Raw genomic sequence first — 19,036 nt, forward strand, 5'->3', positions numbered from 1 at the left:
AAAAACAAATTTAAAAAAACAGTGGAAGTGTTTTAGATATGCCCTCTTGGTCCGCCCAGAACGATATCCCCTCTATTGAGTCTGCATCGGAAATCTCTTACTTGCTTATCCTAGCCGAGGAGGTTGTTTCCAAGGCCAAGAGATTGCGTTCTTCCCGTTTATTTATGGGGAAACTTACAATTCCACTGTTTGAGCCTGTAAATCCCATTAATGACAGGGAAAATGGAAAGTTTTGACTAAAGTAAGTTACCTAGAGCTCAGGGCCTCATTTGGAAATAGGATGTGACCTCCCATTACTAATTATGAGTACTCCTAATAAGACTAATACTCCTGTTAACAATATTAAGAATAACAACACCTCACAGTTACGGAGGGCTTAGTATATTCCAGGCACTCTGCTAAGTGTCCTGCTTCATTCATACCTCTGAAAACTCAATCAGATATAAGTCATTACTACTGTTCCCATTTCTCAGATGAGGAAACTGAGGTTCAGGCAGGCTGCATAAACCTCATCAAGGTTACAGAACAGTAAGAGATGGAGCCAGGATTTGAACTAAAGCTGATGGAACCAAAAGCCTTCATCGCCCCAACAAACTAACACCCAGAAGCTGTTTTCTCCATAGTGATCAAGGATCCAATCAGAAAAACTCACAGAGCGAGGCCAGCGCCACTGGGCAGGACGGGGTTTGTCTTTTCCTTCTATTATTTTTATTATAAAGTTCAGATTACCCTAGTGACTCTCAGCCCCCGCAGCCCTAACACGCAGTTACCAGGACTCAGGGTGTGTTATTGTCAACCTTCCCCAAATACTAATAAGACAACATCTGCGCCTTTCCGTGACCTTCCAGTCCCTTGGAGCTATGAGCAAGCTCATTTCCCTATAAAAGCAGACGAGCCAAACTGGTTTTAGAGCAGCTGAGTCCATTTTCCGAAGGCAAGGAAAAGCTGATGGTAGCCCTCTCGGGATCCGGCCTGGGTGGGCAGTCCCTCTGTAAAAGACCCCAGGCTGAGTGACTGGTGACTTAATCCTCTCAGTGCCAGTGGAGAGTGGGCATGGGCCGCCTACATCTTTGGCTCCAGAACTGGTGTGTTCCCAAGGTCCTCTGGGAAGCTGCAAGCTGACCTCTGGAAGAACCAGACATCAGAGCCTCAAATGCCCAGCTAGAAAGGGTTCCCCAGGGCTCCTGCCAGATTGAACCAATTCCCCATGCTCCTGGGCTGATCAGGAAAATCTCTACCCTTAATCTGCTCACCTTGAGGTCATGAGGCTGATTCGTTCATCTTTCTCTCCAACAAGGAAAACCTGGCCCCTGGTCGGTTCTACAGCCAGAAGGCTCCATCAGACCGTCCCGTAGGCACTTCGTTCTTAGCCATCAAATCTCAAACACAGTTGTCTCCTCTTCTGAGAAGCCTTCCCTGACCACCCAGCCTAGAGCAGGCTCCACCCAGGTATGCTCAATTCCATCACCCAGCTGATTTCCTTCTCACTATGAGACATTACCTTCTCTGTTAGTTGTTTGATGACTTGTTGCCAGAGTCTTCTCACTAGAACACAAGCCACAAGAGTGCAGATTCCTTGTCTGTCTGGTTCACTTCTGCATTTCCAGAATCGAGAACAATGCTTGACATATAAACAAGATTTGTTGAATGAATGAATTGAACAAATGAGTAACGGACTAGACGAGTGATGTAATATGAGTACTTGTTTTCATTCAGCTGTGTGAGGGGAGGGGGCAGGGCTGGGGAAGGTAAAGCAAAATAGACACGCCAGCAGTCCCGTGAGCTTCCCAACACCCCACCCCAGCCCTTTCCTCCATCCCTACTGGGCAGTCAGTTCTCCGCCTGAGCTCCTGGGAAAGAGGAACATTATTTCATTTGGCTTTTATCCCTCCCTGGGGTAGAGCAAGGCTGGGGCATCAGACTTCCTCATGTGTGATTTTTGACAATTTACTCATGGTCTCTAAAGCTCAGCTTCCTCATCAGTAAACGAGGATCATAACAGAACTTTCCGCATAGAATCCACGTGAGGATTAAATGAGACAGCTGTGTATAGTCTAGGCCAAGCTCAGTAATTACGATAATTATTATTGTCACGAAGTGTTTTCATATTTGAAATGTATTATTACTAAGTGTTTTAGTATGTATAAATATTATATAAATGTTTTAAATGTATTGTGAAGTGCTTTAAATGTATTATTACTAATAAATATTTTAATATTTTAAATATATTATTAAGAAATGTTTTAATGTTTACAATGTATGGTTTTTAATTCATCATCTCTCTTCAGGACAGTATGTACAATGTATGATTTTTAAACATTTTAGTTTTACTAAGTGTATTTTTTAATATTCGATGAACTAGTAATTTTTTTAAAAAATGAATGCATTGGTCTGGGCCTGTCTCTTTTTCGCCTTATCCCCTTGGTCTCTGAAAACTGAGCCCTTGGCCTCTGACGCTTGGACTATGATCGCTCCATTTCGGTTCTGGTCTCAAACCCTTATTCTCAGGTGCCTATTCCTGTCCTTGCTGGAGGGTCTAAGATGAGCATTCATAGGACAGGACAACATGAACACCAGCTTCAAAGTCATACAGACAGAGGGGTTCAAATCCTGCCACATATTTCTTTAAGCTTTTCCTTTATTATTTGCAAAAAGAGACCCAGAAAATCCACCTACCTCACAGGTTCATTATGAGTGTTAAATGTGAGACTATGCAGGAGGGCTTAGTCAGGGATGTACATACTTGCTGAGCACCTACTAAGGACCAGTTCCAGTGCTAGGGGCTAGGACTAGAGATTAGCCCAGTAAGCAAGAGACACAGAGCTCTGCCCTGATGGGGCCTCAGTGCAGCTGGCATCTTTTTCTTGGTGACATTCCATCTTCCCTGGGGCACAAGATTGTCCAGTCCTCGTCTGACACATAGGCTCTCTACATCCTCTGATATTCTTTCTTCTCCATCCAACTCTCCTTCCTCTCATGCGGTTCATCCAACTCACAGTGGCAGACATATACAGATGTGCAAAATGCTTACAGAGAGTGCAGTGCACATAAAAATAAAAAGACGCCCCCTGGGACAGTGGGCAACTAAGCAGGGCCCACACTGCTTAGCTGCAGGTGCTATGCTGTGCTGCGCGGATCCTCCTCCAGACTAAAGAATGTGTTCCCTCACCTGCTAGGAATGTTGCCACCTGATGGCTCTTAGCTGACAGCCCTTCTGCAAATTGCCCTTCCTCCAACGGAATACCCCTCCTTGGGGCAGCCCACATCCCACAATTGGTCCATGCTGGCCTCCTTCTCCCAACTCAGGACAACTCAGGGGGGCCACTGAGTCCCAGCATCCCTGCGGGGTTAGCTTTGGCCTGATTATAACCACTTCACAGCTCAGTCCCCCTCGCCGCCCACGGTCCCCGGCCTATTACTGCTTCCTTCCCTCTCTTCCCACAGCTGTTGGTCCTAAGGGCCAATAAATGTCCTGTACCCTGATCTCCATCTCAGAAAAGTCAGTCTCGCAGTGAACTCAGCCTGCTGCCCCATGGTACCCTCAGTGCCAAGCATGTACATATAGGCTGACTCACTTAACATTTGCAGAGTAATTGGTGTGTGTGTGTGTTTAACAATTGCTGTGATTGCAAGCAACAGAAGCTCAGTTCAAAGTGGCTTAAGCAACATGGGAGAAGTATAACTCAAGATCCAAAAAGCCAGAGCATTTGATGCCATCAAAACTTTGTCTCTCTTTTATCTCAGCTCTGGTCTCTTCCCTATGAGTTCTGCTCCCATGGTGGCCTCCTGGCTTCTTGTCACCCACTTTCAAAACCTGCAGACAGAGAGAGCCTCTCTTTCCCAACCGTATCAGCAAAAGTTCTGAGGCTGAGTCTCACTGGCCTGGTGTAAAGTCACATGGCCCTCCCTAAGCCAATCACTGGGCATGTCACTAGGAAATGGGACTCTCTGATTGATGGCTTTAGGACCCTGGGAGCCAGAGAGAAGTACAGCCAACTCTACTTTAAGCCTCCATGGGAGCAGAGAATAGGTGGATCTCCAAGGGAAAATTGAGGCACTCTTGCCTGGAAAAGAGGAAATTAATGTGGGAGAGTACAAACCACGAGAGGACCACTACAAAGAGTTTGGGCAAAGAAAGTCTAGCTCATAATTCTAGTCAGCCCACTTTTCTTTCTATCACCCCTGCTCCCAGCACTTAAGTCTTTCTGGAGAGCCTGCAGTCTTCCCTGAAGGTATAAAAATGATACTGTCAGCCAAGAAATGGTAGAGGCATTCTACCCATCAATGGACAGAGAAGTTTCAATAAGCATGAACCCTGAAAAGCGCCTGACAGACTCCTTTTATCCTTGCGAACCTAGTTCTAATGCCCCAACCTCTTCCCCTGGAACATTCCAGAAAATGACTTTCTAATCGCTCTTTTCAGGGTTACCGCCATCCCCAACTGTACTGACTCCGTCAGGTGCCCTTATCAGACTATATTTTATCCATTAAAAAAATATTTAAATGTCTCCTCTACTGACCTGTGAAGATATACACAATGGAGCTTTCCAGGGGAATAGTCTCCAGACAATAGAAACTAAATGTGGATTTATTTATTCAGGCTCTTTAGTTCCCCAACTGGTTGATGGGCGTTTGGCCAAGATGCGCAAAAGCTGCTAGAGGATGTGTTACGGTGTTTTGTAGGGATTCTAGAACTTCCCTCTTCGACAGAGCAGGGCATGATCTTTGCCTGTGCGATCAATGATAACAATTGCTTATGTTTGTAAATGCTTTCTTGTGCCTGCTCTTTATCCTTCCTTAATATGAGCATGATCGGTAGTTATTCATTTATTTCTCATGTGTTGAGTTCACGCTGTGCAGCTGCCCCAGAGGCAAGCCTCTTACCCTAATCATCATTTTAATTCTGTATGACATGAAGAAGTAGCTCTCACTTATTTCATTGTTGAGTAAGTTGAGACTCTCTCAGAGAGGTTAAGCAACTTGCTCAAGGCGGCACAGGTCGTTGGGGGTGAAGCCAGGACTCAAACCTATGTGTGTTCGGCCCTAAAATCCCTGATAATAAACATTAAATTAGTGTGATGTTTCCCTTCTTACAAGGAGGCAAGCAAAGATGACTTACTTATTCCTCCTTTACAGATGGGAACTTGAGGTATAGACAGGTCACCCGAAATCCACAAGGAGTCACCAATATTTCCGAAGGGCACGAGAATCAGCTGAGCTCCTGGGAGAGAATGTTCTTATGGATTCAGATAAAGAGAGTGAGGTCTGAGAGGAGCAAGCTGGAAGAACACTCAGTCCCCCGAACATGTCTGGTTGCAGACACGCGTGTGACTTAAGCACTTGGCACCGAGCTGAAGCTGAGGCAATGGAAGCCAGCAAGCGCAGAGGGCGCCTGACAGACGGGAGCCTTCGGGGGGACTATTCATCCACATGATGAACGCAAGGCCGCAAGGCAGAGCCCCGGGTCCCCCCGAAACTCGCGTCCGCAGGAGAGGCGCCCCCCAGCCCCCAGCCCCCGGCCCCCACTGCCCTTGGATTAGGAGCCAGCTCTCTCCCCAGATCAGCTGCCTGGCCCTTCCCCCTCCTCCCACAGCCACAGGCTGTGCTGTGGAACCTTATCAAGTGTTTCCCGACCCAGCAGTGAGTACCTAACATCGCCTGTACTCACCCTGCCCACCCCCCTGCCCCGCGCACCTTGGCTACGGTATCTCCTCCTCATAAATCACGCAGCCATATTAACTGTCTCTCAATCAATCTCTTCCAGGTGTGGGCTCAGACAGTGTCTCTAGACAAGTGTCTCTCCCCTCAAGGCTCAGGCGCTAAGAGCCCCCTCGTCTGGGAACAGTTTAAACCCAGATCGCTTCTCTCCCTTCTCGGGGGTCTCTGGGTTCAGACCTGAGACCCCAGGGATCCAGACTGCAGAGAGCGTCAGGAAACCCAGGAGAGGGTCAAACAGACTCAGAAGCCGTGGGACGATGATGTTTATCAATGTCCCAAGGCTTGGGGAATACGGGTCATTTGATTATTCTACTGGCAAAATCCATAGGAAGGATTGAAACCCCAAAGCTGGGGCTTAAAGGGGCAAGTATAGGGTTTTCCAAACCCAATCGTAACTATTATTTAGTGTTAGAGTTATCATTCCACACCATCTGCCCCATTTGGGGTGCATTGGTGGGCGTGGCAGAGATAACGCCATGTGTTCATAACATTTCATTTCAGTCTTTTATTTCCCAGGATCCTTTGCGAGGCTGATGACATGTGAGTAGCTCCTGGCCACTGGAAGGGAGACAGTATATCCTCTACTTCCATGTTCTGCCATGAGACTCCCCACACATCTAGAACCTTCTGCCTTTTCCTCTATGACCTAGGGGGCTCTGTGTTTCAGATAAAGGGAACCTGCCTCACGGAACCACCACCTGGAAGAGAACAGCCAAAGATGCTGCCCAACCCGTATTAAAGGAAGTGCTAAGCCACTGAGCTTCGGGGATTTGCCACTATAGCATGGCCTCGCCTTTCCTGACAGGGACAGTTAGATTCAGAAAGTCTGTCGGCTTGTGAGATATGACTGCAGCCCCCTTACATACCACTTTCCGTAACCCACCTTTACCTGGAAATGCCACCGTGGCTGTGACTAGCAGTACTCACGTCTGATGGCAAGGAGCCCTCCACCGTTGGGAATACACTTAGTTTATGGCGAGTCAGGCTACTCGTTTGCCCCACAGGTAGACTTTCAATCCCATCAGAGACTCACAAAGCAACAGTTAAGCACATGGGCTCTGGAGTCGAGCAGACTTGGGTTTGAATATGGTTCGATTACCTACTCATGAGTAGGCTTTCATGTCCTCATCTGTAAATAAGGATAATGTGTGCCCTTGATCCTGCTCTCTGCTACTATTGACTGTGGGTCCTAGATCCCCCCATTCAGGACTGACAGCTGGACTCCCCACCGGAAAGAGGGTCAGCTGATGGCCCTCAGAAGTTGCTTCATCAGCAGAAAGCCATCTCCTCCAAGGTCACACCCTTTCCTGGGGCAGTCTACCTCCAATGACAGGTCTGTGGGGAGGTATAAAGGCTCCAGCCCCATGGCCAAACTTGGGGCCATTCTGAACCGCCATCCTAGCTCCAGACTCTAAGACGGTCTCCCATTACTCCTGCCTCTTGATTTGCATGTCCTTGTATAACCCCGTCCCCATGAAAGTGGGTAGGATCTGTGACTTGCTTTTAACAGTTGAATATGGCAAAGGTGACAGATTGCCAATTCTGTGATTACATCGCATAAGATTGTAATGTCTGTCTTACTAACAGACTCTCTCTCCCTTGAAGCCTTTGATGAAGCAAATGGCCATGCTGGGGAGGCCCACGTGGCCAAGAACCACAAAGGTGGCCTCCTGCCAACAGCCAACAAGACACTGAGGCCATCAGTCCTGCAAGCTGCAAGAAACTGAATCCTGCCAACAGCCACATGGGCTTAGAAGTAGGTCCTTCCCTGGTTGAGCCTTGAGATGAGACCCGAGCCATGTTCAGCGGCTTGACCGCAGACTGAGACGCTGAGTCGCAGAATAAGGGATGGACTCCTGACCTGAAGGAAAGGTGAGATACCCAATCTGTGCTACTTTAAGCTGCTAAATTTGTAATTAACATAAAGCTTTCTCTGGGGTCGGCTATAACCTTCCTTACGGCTACATCACAGCCCTGCTTCTTTCTCTACCCAGCTTGCTTCCTTCTCTTCTCTTCCACCATTGTCGACCCCAAGAGCACCCCATCTCAGGGTGTGCGGCTCGGAGACCCCAACCTGTGACTCCTATCTAATACCTCTAGTTCCTTTTTCTACCTGGCTGACAAAATCCTGAATCTGTTGACTGAATCACCTTCAAAGTAACCGTCTGGTTCTGGATAGGCAGGCCACAGCCCCTGGGCAGAATCCTGGTTAGACTAAAACCTATTATGAAAATCCCATTCTCCTTGCTGGTGACCCTTTTAGGAAAAAGTCCTTGAGCTGACACTGACCAATGACCTTTGAGAAGGTGCGTGTCAACAGCTTCTAGGAAGCCGACACAGGAAGGCAGCCCCTCCTCCATCCTGGACAGTATTACATCTCACAGGAGGAACTGCAACTGATGAAGTCATGTGACACCCATGCACGGAGCCGGTCAGAAGGCTCAGGATGGTAGAGCAAGAAGGTGGAAGGAGGATGGATTCTTTGCACTTACTTTTACCAAAATTCCCATACCCCCTCCTCACTACAGCCAGCATGAGATTGTCACAGTGCTCCCTTGCTGAAAACCTTGCCTTGGGTTTTTCATGTTCTGAAGAATAAAAACTAAATTCCTATCCCCAGTCTCCGGGGCCCCCCAGGGCCTGGCCCCTGCCAACCCCTCTGGCCTTTTTCATGCCCCCACATCTCCTGTGCTCCAGCCACACTGACTTTTTCTTCCTGTTCCAAGGATTGGTTAAACTCAGCCCCACCTCGGGACCTTTGCACATACTGTTTTCTCTCCTGGAGAATGGTTGCCCTACCACTTTTCCTAATTAATTCCTACTTATCTTCCAAATTACAACTTGAATAACACGTCCTCTGAGCAGCCTTCACTGCATCCCCACACTATGACATAAATCAGCCTTATTTACAGGCGGTTAATCTAAGTGTAACTTCTCCAATTCCTGGAACACATAGACTTGACTTTCAGCTCCAAGAGGGGCAAGTGTAATGCCCGTGTTTCCCACCAAAAGCATAATGGAGTAAGTAAAAGCAGAGGTTTTAGAACTAAGCTAGCTGCATGGATTTAAATCTCAGCTATTCCACATACCAACTGTGTGACGTTGAGCAAGTTTCTTGGCCTCTCTGTGCCTTACTTTCTTCTTGTGTTTTACGATAAGAATAAAAAGTACATTTTAAAGATGAAATGAGTCAATGTATCTAGAAAGCTTAGCACAGTGCCTGCATACTATGTATTTAATAAGCATTTAATATACTAGTAATAATGATGCTAGTAATATGCATTGTTATTATTGTTACATTCACATTCCCAGTATATAGGAAATGCCGGCACATAGTAGGTGCACAACAAATACTCGTTGACTACATGAGCGAATATTTGTCTCACTGAAGGCAGAGATAATTATATGCCTTTTCATTTCTTTATCTTCGCCACTTGGCACAGGACCTGGCACTTAGTAGGTGTTCAATAAATGAGAAGCAGTTAGGTGCATAGAGGTGGGAATGGCTCCCTAGGGAGCTCTGTCACCTGAGCCACCTGCCTCCCAGCTTTGCTGCCTGCTTTAAGCCTGTCCCTTCTCAAATCCAGGTGGTGATCCTTAGCACCCTGTAGCAGGACAGCCTTCCCAGCCCCCTAGGTCCTCCCCCACCCTCCCCAGAGACACAAAACAGCTTTGACCACTGACAGGAGCCTTCTTGGAAGCAAGAGAGAGAAAGATCTGGTCATTTGAGCTCCCCAGACATCACACTTATTAATAAAATGAGCATCTGTCAGCCTCTGCTCCAATCAGCTGTCCAGTGGTCGGGCAGAAGGGGAGGCTTGGGCAGCCACAAAGCTGGGGAAGAAGCCCCTGCCTGCAGATAGTAAATACGTAATCAAGCCCAGGTCTCCGCTGGAAAGCCCCGGTGTAGCCGAAGTGTCTGGCCTCATTGGATTTTGACAGTTTTAAGTGACTGTATCCTTGATTTTCTCCTCTATTTTTCTATTGTTTCCTATTAAGTGTTACTTATCCAATCAAGAATACGACCCCCTTGCTTTAAAAAATTAACCTTACAGATGAGGCCACAGAAACCCCACCCCCATCTTGGTCTCCTCAACACCTCCCAGGAAGTAACCCTTGACAGCATTTAGGGGTGTATCTTTCCTGACCCCACTTTATTCTTGACATCCCCCCTACATCATACAATAGGTTGTCTTGTTTTGCACATGGCTATGCTATTGGTATAAATACCTTTCTGGCGGTTGATTTGTTTGGGTTTTTTTCTGAATGGTCCCACCTGGAACATATGCTTCTGCCACTGGCTTCTTTCATTCAGCAGTGTGTCTGGAATCTTTCCATCCAGGTGGATCCAGATCAACCCCATTCTTTTTCACAGCTGTATAGTATTCCTGCAGGGGACCTAGAACCTGGTTTCTTCTACTCAGGCTGCATATTAAACCATCAAGGTGTGTGGGGGAGGTAGTCCTTTATAAAATACAGATGTCTGGGCTCCTCTCCAGACAAACTGGAGAGAGGTCTGAGGGCAGGACCTAAGTGTCAGAATGTTACAATTCCCAGTGATAATTTAACTTGGCAGCCAGGGTCAAGACATTCATTGAACCAGTCCCTTATTAATGCATATTTACGCTGTTTCCACATCTTAGCTATCAAAAGAAAAGAGGCCTGCTGGGCTCCACGCTAAACATTCTTCCTTGTACACCTGTGCTAGTATATCTCCAGGGCCAGGTCTCTCCACCTTGACCCTGTTGACATTGGGGGCCCGACAAGTCTTTGTTGTGGGCGGTGTCCCATGCACTATATGGCATTGAGTGGCATCCCACACACTCACACATCAGGACAATCACAAGGTCTCCAGACGTCGTTAAATATCCCCAGAGAGCAAAATTGCCTCTGCTCTGGGGCAGGGACACAGAAGGAAAGCAGCTGGATTCTAGGGCACTTGTCCTTTGGAGTTGGCAGTGCCCTGAAGTGCCTGCACTGAGTCACAAGCTCTTGCTCGCTAGGACGATGCTGCTGGCAGACATCTGTCCCTTTGTTGGGTTTGGAATTTGGGCACCTTCACTTCTACACTGCCTCCCGCTGCCCCAAAGCCCAGGAATACTACTGTGCTTTGCAGTACAATTCCAGAATCCGGAATGTGAGCCCAGAGGTCTGGGGAACAAAGGACTATCAAATAAGAATAAGGAGGGTCTGATTTCTGTTTTCTTTCATTTTCTTCCTTCTTCCTTCCTTCCTTCCTTCCTTGCTTTTCAATTCTGCTAGGAAGTGGAAGACACTTACCTCATCCTTCCCCTACCTCAAAGTTCCAGAATCTACTCTCCATCTGTTTAAAGTCACAATCTTGTGTCCCAGTTGCTCCCTGAATTTTGTAAGTGGTGAGAATAGTGGACAAGGAGGAGAAAGACCAGTAAGCTTTGCTGAGAGACAGGGAGAGGCTTCCCAGGGTCTGGGTCCTATATGCGCTTGTGTGTGTGTGTGAAAGAAAATTCAATTCACAGGCTGGGAAGGAAGAGGAGGGGGAGAAGCCACAGGCCCAGCCAGTCATGTCTCTTTCAGCAAGATAAGCAGCCTGTCCCATCCATCTCTTTGACACTATCGGCCTGTTGTCTAAAGTACTTACAGTTCCCTCCTCAAGAGAAGAAGGCTGGGGGAGGGGAGGAAGTGAGGCATTTAGGACCCTGGCTGGTGGCTTGCGGAGTGAGGAGGTGACCCCCACCCAGGCCTGGCCTGTTTTTAGCTCAGCCCTGAGTGCTGGTGAGATGGTCCCGCCCCGGCTCCCTACCTGGGGCCCCTTCCCTGGGGGAACCACTTGAAACCAAACCTTGTCATTCTCAAGTGGCCGGGGGAGAGTGTGAACCCAGGAAAGAGAGAGTGGGCAAAAGGGAAAGGCCTCCTGCAGCTGCTCACACTGACCTCAGCGTCTGTGCCGTTGCACTTGGAGGTCAGGAAGGCAGACTCAGAGAAGTTAAGTAACTCCCCGAGGGTCGCACAGCTCCTCAGAGGTCTTGATGGGATTTGAACCTGGATTTCTCCCAGTTTGAAAGCTGCCTTCTTACCCCGTTAACCGGAGTGTGTCATGCCCTCCTCTGCTATGAGAAATCATGTCAATGAAGGATCATCTAAGCTGATGCTGTACAGCTATTTATTCTTTATTCATTCAGCAAATACTTACAGAGCCTGGCGTCCAGGCCAGGACCTGCTCTAGGTGCTGGTGATAAGGGCCTACTGCTTTCTATAAAATATCCCCGTAGATGAAGCCAGGCCTGCAGAGACCTTGGTAACCAGACTGTATCGTTTTGGCCTCTGGGCCTCTTGATTTTATCCAGTTGTGACGTAGGGTATGGTAGCACATCAAGGAACCAGGATAAACAGTCTTATAACATGTGCTGTGGGGGTTGGAAGTGACGGTCTCTTCCAGAACATCACCTCCCAAAATTACATAACACGGTATCTTTCCAAGAACCTCCGGGAAAATTCCCTCCTGGTTTTTAGCAAACATCTCCATTTGTTTGTCTTTTACGAATACTTTGGGCTCTTGTAACTAACTATAATTCTCTCCTTGTTTTGGCAGCGAGGAAGCTCGGAGCCAAATATATTTCTCTTCACTACACGGGATGTTCCAGTTCTGAAGGCTGAGAAGCAAAATATTCTACAACCCTTCCTCATGCTGCTGGATTCTGTGGGGCAGGGACTTGGACAGGGCCTGGCAGGGCCACTTGCTCTTGGCACCATGATGCCAAGAGCAGGGGGCAGAGCAACCTGAAGGCTCTTCCCTCACCCATCGGGGCTAGAGAGGCCGGCTTTAGGCTGGGGGCTTCAGCCGCTGTCCACGTGGGCTCTCCCTGGGGGCTTCCTCACAGCATGGCTGCTGATTTCAAGAGTGAGTGTCCCAAAGCAAGGGGCAGTTAGGCAGAACTAGTATTACCTTTAATGATCTAGAGAGGTTTTCTGACTGAGGAGGTCACCATCTGTCCCCCAGCCTGGGCCTGGCCTGCTTTTAGCTCAGCTCTGAGCACTGGGAACACTAACCCGCCCCTCCGCCCCTCCGCCCCTCCGCCCCACGCCCCACCACGCGCGCAGGCACGCGCGCACACGTTATTTGCCAGAAGGAAGCCACGGGGTCCAGAGCACAATCAAGGGTGGGGCTCAGACTCCCCCTCTTGATGGGAGAAGCAGCGTAGTTCTGGACACAATACAGGACAAAATTATTGTGTGGCCACTTTGAGGAAAACAAGCTGCCACATAAGACTAATGGAATTCACGGATATGTGCTCATCAGTCTTGGCGCTTCACTGCGCTATTAATTGCGTGTGGGTTGCACGTATCTTTGCAGCCTAAGATTCCTTCTGGAACTCGACAGGAGGCAATATCTGCAGTCAATGCCGTGTTTTCTGTGTGCTTGTTACACGCATGGTGCTGTGCACCTAGATCCTTCCGCCTCCACCAGCTTAATTCACAAATATCCCTCTTAGCAATGTTTTACAGGTACAGAAACCAAAGCACAGGAAGTTGAAGAAATTTACCAGCTTTGGCATAGTGGAGAAGTGTCAGAGGTGGGGTTCCATTTGGGACAGCCTGATTCAGCTCAGCCACCCGTCAAATCACCCCACACATCTCCACCCTCGCACCACACCAGGACCCGGACTTGAGATATCTCCTCTGACCAGAAGGATATTCGTGAACCTCTCTGTATAGATCAAAATTAACATTCTCTCCAGCTTAGGTCAGCCAGCCTGCCAGGGATTTGGGAATTTGGCAGAAAGTCTCTGAGCACCCACTCCTTGCCAGGTCCTGCACTCGCTCTCAGGAATCCAGACACAAGACACCAAATGTCACACGGGACTGAGGACTGTTTGAGGGCCAGGGCTCTGCCATTTTGGCTTTGTCATTGGGCAAACGGCAAGTACCCCGCATCGTGAATGGAGAAAATGGGACATTTTGTCTACTGAAGCAATGAAACCTTGGGCTAGTGGTAACCCCTCCAAGCCTCCATTTGCTCACCTGTCAAATGGGGCTAAGAATGACTTCTGCACATCTCCCAGGGCTAGACTGGGAATCTTGTCACTGAGTAGGTCTCCATGTTTGCATTGACTTCTAAAAAGCTCCAAGTCAAGTTTGGGGCCTACACAGAATAATACGTAAAATGCTTAGCATGCAATCAGCCCTCAATAAACAGGGTGACAAAAGCATTCTAGGTCTGGAACTCCAAGTTCAACTGAAGTTGACAGCAAGAGCAGGGGAGAATGAAAAAAGCCATTGGTCTTCCCCTTCCCACCTTTGGAGAAGGCAGCTTCGATGCCATGAGATTATATGTTTGGAGAGCGGGGCAGCTGGTATTTCAAGAACAAATGGAAATCTCCTAAAATCTTTTTTTGGGTAAAGCCTTGATCTTCCAAACCAAGACTTTTGGCTAAACATCTGAGTTTAGTGGCTCTGACCAAATACAGGTAATGACCCTCAAAGGTTGCAACTTAGCATGCGCCTGGTTGTGGGGTGCCGGCTGAGAGGATGGGCAGCCTGTGTGAAGGATATAAGAACTTAGCTCAACAGGCCAGGTGTTGCGTCCTCTCTCTCGGCCCAATTAGCACCAGCCGCTGTTTCTATTTTTGATGTAGGAGGTGGTTGACGAGTCAAGGAGGAAGGAGATTTGCATTATTTGCTCTTGGAAATAGCAAGAATATTTGGCCCTCAAGACAAACCCCAGCTCTGGGCCCAAAAGCTAAGTCCAGATATGTTATATATTTATTCAAGGCAGCAATTGGCCAGGAAACGACTATAAAACACACATTTTGAATAAAAGGGAGATTTATGGTGCATTTGCGAATCTGAGTCATATCTCTCTGGCTCCCCAGGCCAGGATCCCTCTAATCACTAACATACCCCCAGCTTGTACACTCGGTGGGCACAGAATTGCTTCCTTCTGGTCCTGTCCCAGCTAAAGACGTGGTGGGGATTGTGCTACTTTATCTGACAGTCAGTAAATGAATTGCCGATTCATTCCGAGCTTAGGTGGGGGCTGGTTTTTTCCTTGGGAAGAAAAAAAGTGGGGTCCTTTCATATGTATCTTTGATCAGTTGAGACTTGACAAATTATTTTCCTAGGAATTTCTCTATCCTTAATGCCATGGGGAAAAAATGGATTTACTCTAAAAGAATAGCTTTTATGTTTCAGAAATTAGAGCAATGTCAAAGCTTTTCTTGGGTCTCTCTCTCTCTTTCTTTCCCTCACCCCTCTCCTCTTCTTTCCCTTCAGTTATATTTTTCTCCAGGAAAAGGAGGCAGGTAGCACATAGAGTTCATAGAGTTGGGAAAGGCTGGACCTCTGTTTCAGGGACAAACTTGAACCTGAAGAATACCTGAATTGTCTTCTGGCAGGATTCAACTGTACCACTACTATCTCATGCCCATGGCTGAGACCTCCATTTGTCTGAAGGCAGAGGCCTGGGGCAGAAGATCTCCAAGTTCTTTTCCCATCAAGGTTTTGATCAGTTATGGTGCAGCATTAAAGAAAAGGAAATGCTGGGCGTACCGATGGTCCAGGGCTGCCATGGACAGATGGGCAGGCTGCGCCCTGCTCAACCCCATTCAGATAAACCATCCACGTAAGTGACGTGCCCTGAGGGTGGTGTTGCGCTCAACCTACCCAACTGCGGCAGCTTTGAAAGGGAGTCACAGAGGTGAAGGAAGGCTTGGAGAACCATAATTATAATGAAGGGACAATCGAGGTGGAACTAATTAAAAAAAAAAAAGTTTAGTTAAAGACTAGACTCATGTGCACGAGCAGTTTCACTGTTAATTTCTCCCAAGATTCTCTCTCTGGGGGAGAAAGAAAAGATCTAGAGAGAGAGAGAAAGAGAAAGAGAGGTAGAGATTATAAACCTTTCTTAGGTCCGGCACTCCTACCCTCCTGTCTAAAGGGAAATCTCTTGGATTAACAGTTTTTCTCTCTCGGTTTAGGTTTTTCTCAAAGCAGACCCTAACCCATGGGTTTGGGTGCAGTGCTTTACTCGGGCAAGCAGGTGAGAAATGAGACGAGGAAGGGAAGAAATAATAATATCGATAGTAATAACAATCATAACAGATACTAACCCATCTTTTTCTTAGCTAATGGCTACCGAGCAGTCCTTCCGCTCCAGACAACGTGGTCGGTGTTTGTTATCCTCATCATTTCATGGAATTGTCTCTGGAGCAACTCTCTGGGGTGAGTATTCTTATCCTCATTTCATAGATGATTAAATGGAGGGTGAGAGAGGTTAAGTGGCCTGCCCAAGGTCACAGAGGCAGGAAGCAGCACAGTAAACTGTATAAGCCAGGTCGGTTAGAGAACAAAGGGGAGACTCTTACCGCCGCCTGGCTCCACGTACGTACGTGAGTGTTGCATGTGTTAACCAGAGGATAATTGTTTACCCCAGGACAGCAACCTAACCCCACAAGAGGCCCAAGAACGGAAGTAACAGTCCCAGGAAGTGGGGACGGAGAAAAGCATCGGGCATCCCTTGGCTTTGAGGTGGAACATCCATCGCATCATTAGCACTCAGCGGACGCGTCCTGGTACCCAGCTCTGTCACTGAGCGGGCTGACGCAGTCCTTGAGGGACTGCCATGCCTTCATCCTCAGGGTAGAACAAGGTGTCCCACCTTCCTCAGAAACTCCATTTGATCAATGACCAAACAATGACCTAGATTTTATCTTAGTAATTAAGTCTATTCCAAACCACAAAGATAATTCATCTTCATCATCACAAACAAAAAATGAGAAAGAACCAATAAAACAAAGAAAATTTTTAAAATCACAGTCCCGGCCCTGACTGGTGTGGCTCAGTGAGTTGCGTATCATCCCACAAACCGAAAGGTCACCGGTTCAATTCCTAGTTAGGGCACATGCCTGGGTTGCTGGCCAGGTCCCTGGTTGCAGGTTTGCTAGAGGCAACCAATCAATGTTTCTCTCCCTCTCTTTCTCCCTCCCTTCCCCTCTCTATAAAAATAAATAAAATCTTTAAACAAAAAGACAAAAAAGCAGTCCTGCTACTGCTATTTGTTGTACATCCTGTACTGTTTTGTTTTTTTATAAGAATGTAGGTGCATTTAATATGTTAAGCATCTTTTTTAAGTCATCTGCACAAACATGTTTTTCAACAGCCTTGCGGGATCTATTGTATGGGTATATATATGTGCTGATCTATTTAACCAACCCCATACTCTTGGATTATAAGGCTGTCTCTTGTTTTTATAATAAACTTCATAAGAAACTTCACAGAGAAGAAATACATATGGGCAGTCCTGTTTATTCCCTTAGGATCAATCCTCCGAAGTGGAATGATCAGATTAAATGATTGGCACAATTTTAAAGTTTTTAATCTATTTTGCCAAACTCTCCTCCCAGAAGTCTTGTCTGTTTTCATTCCACCCAGCAGTCTACGAGATGTCTCGTTTTCTCATGAGCAATAGGTAAGACAATGAACAAAAACCGTATTTAACTTGCATTTCATGGGTGGAAGTCTTTCTTTTCAAACATTTATTGAACCTCTACGGTGTTAGTTACTCACCTGGATATTTCCACAGATGTCCTGTCCCCTAACCCTCTCAACAGTGGTCCGGAGCTGGTGGAATGCTGCCTTTGGGTGAACGCGGCAGCTAGGCCTTGCAGCCGCTTACGTGGCATGATGAGCTCTGCCGCACAGCAGCTCAGGAATACTGAGCTCAGGAATACTGAGGACCTGAAATTCAAAGTGCCGGTGATCCTTCTGGCCCACAGCTGGGCGTCCTACACTCAAGTGCTCAGTGTTGGACCGGGAGGCCGGGAGGGTACTGTAACACTCTTCTCCCAGGTAAAAAGCAGCTGACCCACTCGCAAAGCCAGTCTGTCCTCTGCAGCTGGGGAACCAAAACAATCAGTAGGTCTTCGGTGAGTAAAGGTGTCTACCATACAGGTGGGGGCGGGGGGGAGACCTTAACGCATGCTTACTGAATAAATGAGTGATGCAGACTAGGTAAATACTACACATTCCTGAACCGATAGCCCGTTTTTCCATCCCCATTTCTGCCTCAGGACCTTTGCACAAGTTGCTCCCTCTGCCTGAAATGCTGTTACTCACAACTTTTCACCTGGCTGATTCCTACTCACCATTCAGAGCTCAGCTCAAAAACCATGTCCTGCAGAGCAGGTTAGGACCCTTCACCTTATCCTGGTATGACATCATGCACGTGCTTCCTGCTCTTGCAACCCAGTGATTCTGCAACTACCTAAGAGCCGTTTTCTCTTACTAAACCGTAAGGTCCAAGAAGACACGGCCTCTGCCACATTGTTCACCACCGTGTCCCCAGTACTTATGACATGTCTCGTCCAGAGCAAGCCTCTACTAAATACACAGTCGTCCCTCTCTATATTGCAGTTCACTTAGCGCAGCCTCACTGTATCGCGGGATTTTTAAAAATATTATATTTAATTATTTATCGCGGATTTTTTGCTATATCGCGGGATTTCGCGGTACTGTACAGTAAATACTAAAATAAATGTAAGGTTCCTACTTCGTGGATTTTCACCTATCACGGGGGGGTCTAGAACGTAATACCCGCGATAAGTGAGGGATCACTGTATTACAGAAATATAGTGATTTGTGCTCTGATTCTTGACATCTAAACCATGATAAATCTACAGGAACATTTGGCTATCACATCCTTAAACCTTTATCTTCATTGTTTGGAACCCAAAGAGGTTAACCTGCATACGTTATGGAATGAGAGTGGCCCTTTTCTGATTTATGAAACTTGCTATGAACATTGTCTTTAATGATTTTCCCTGGGTGGCAACTGTTGGCGTGCTGGGGGTGGGAGCGTTAATTCGGCATTCTTGTAATGGTCTTACGAAAGAATAAGACCGATGGTGTATAGCACTGGTAAATTCATTTGGAAGGCAATTTTTTCAAAAGTCATCCTTTTTTTATTTTTATTTTTTGTGAACCCATCAGAATAAATCTCTCTTTAGAGGACAGTCAGAACTTAGTCAGTGAAACTGTACTAATTTATTCTCTGTGGGGACAAAAAGGCCATTGACCTAATTTCTCCACTATACTTTAAAAAAAGCCGAATTGTCATTTCTTTGTAATTAATTCACACTTCTTAGAAATTCTTTGACTAGGAAAAGTCCCTGAGGGATCTGATTAAGTAAAGAGCTTGTAATCAACATGCCACTTATTCCTGTTTCAAAGGGATGTGACATCCTTGATAACCGAGACTTAAAACGTTTTGCAGGACTAATTTACTTACCAATTCGCTGCTCCATCCTGCCTCATGTGTGTTATCTAGGGCCCACTCACAAAT

The sequence above is a fragment of the Furipterus horrens genome, unplaced genomic scaffold (assembly GCF_987537825.1).
Source record: "Furipterus horrens unplaced genomic scaffold, mFurHor1.1.pri manual_scaffold_11, whole genome shotgun sequence".
In the NCBI taxonomy this organism is placed as follows: domain Eukaryota; kingdom Metazoa; phylum Chordata; class Mammalia; order Chiroptera; family Furipteridae; genus Furipterus; species Furipterus horrens.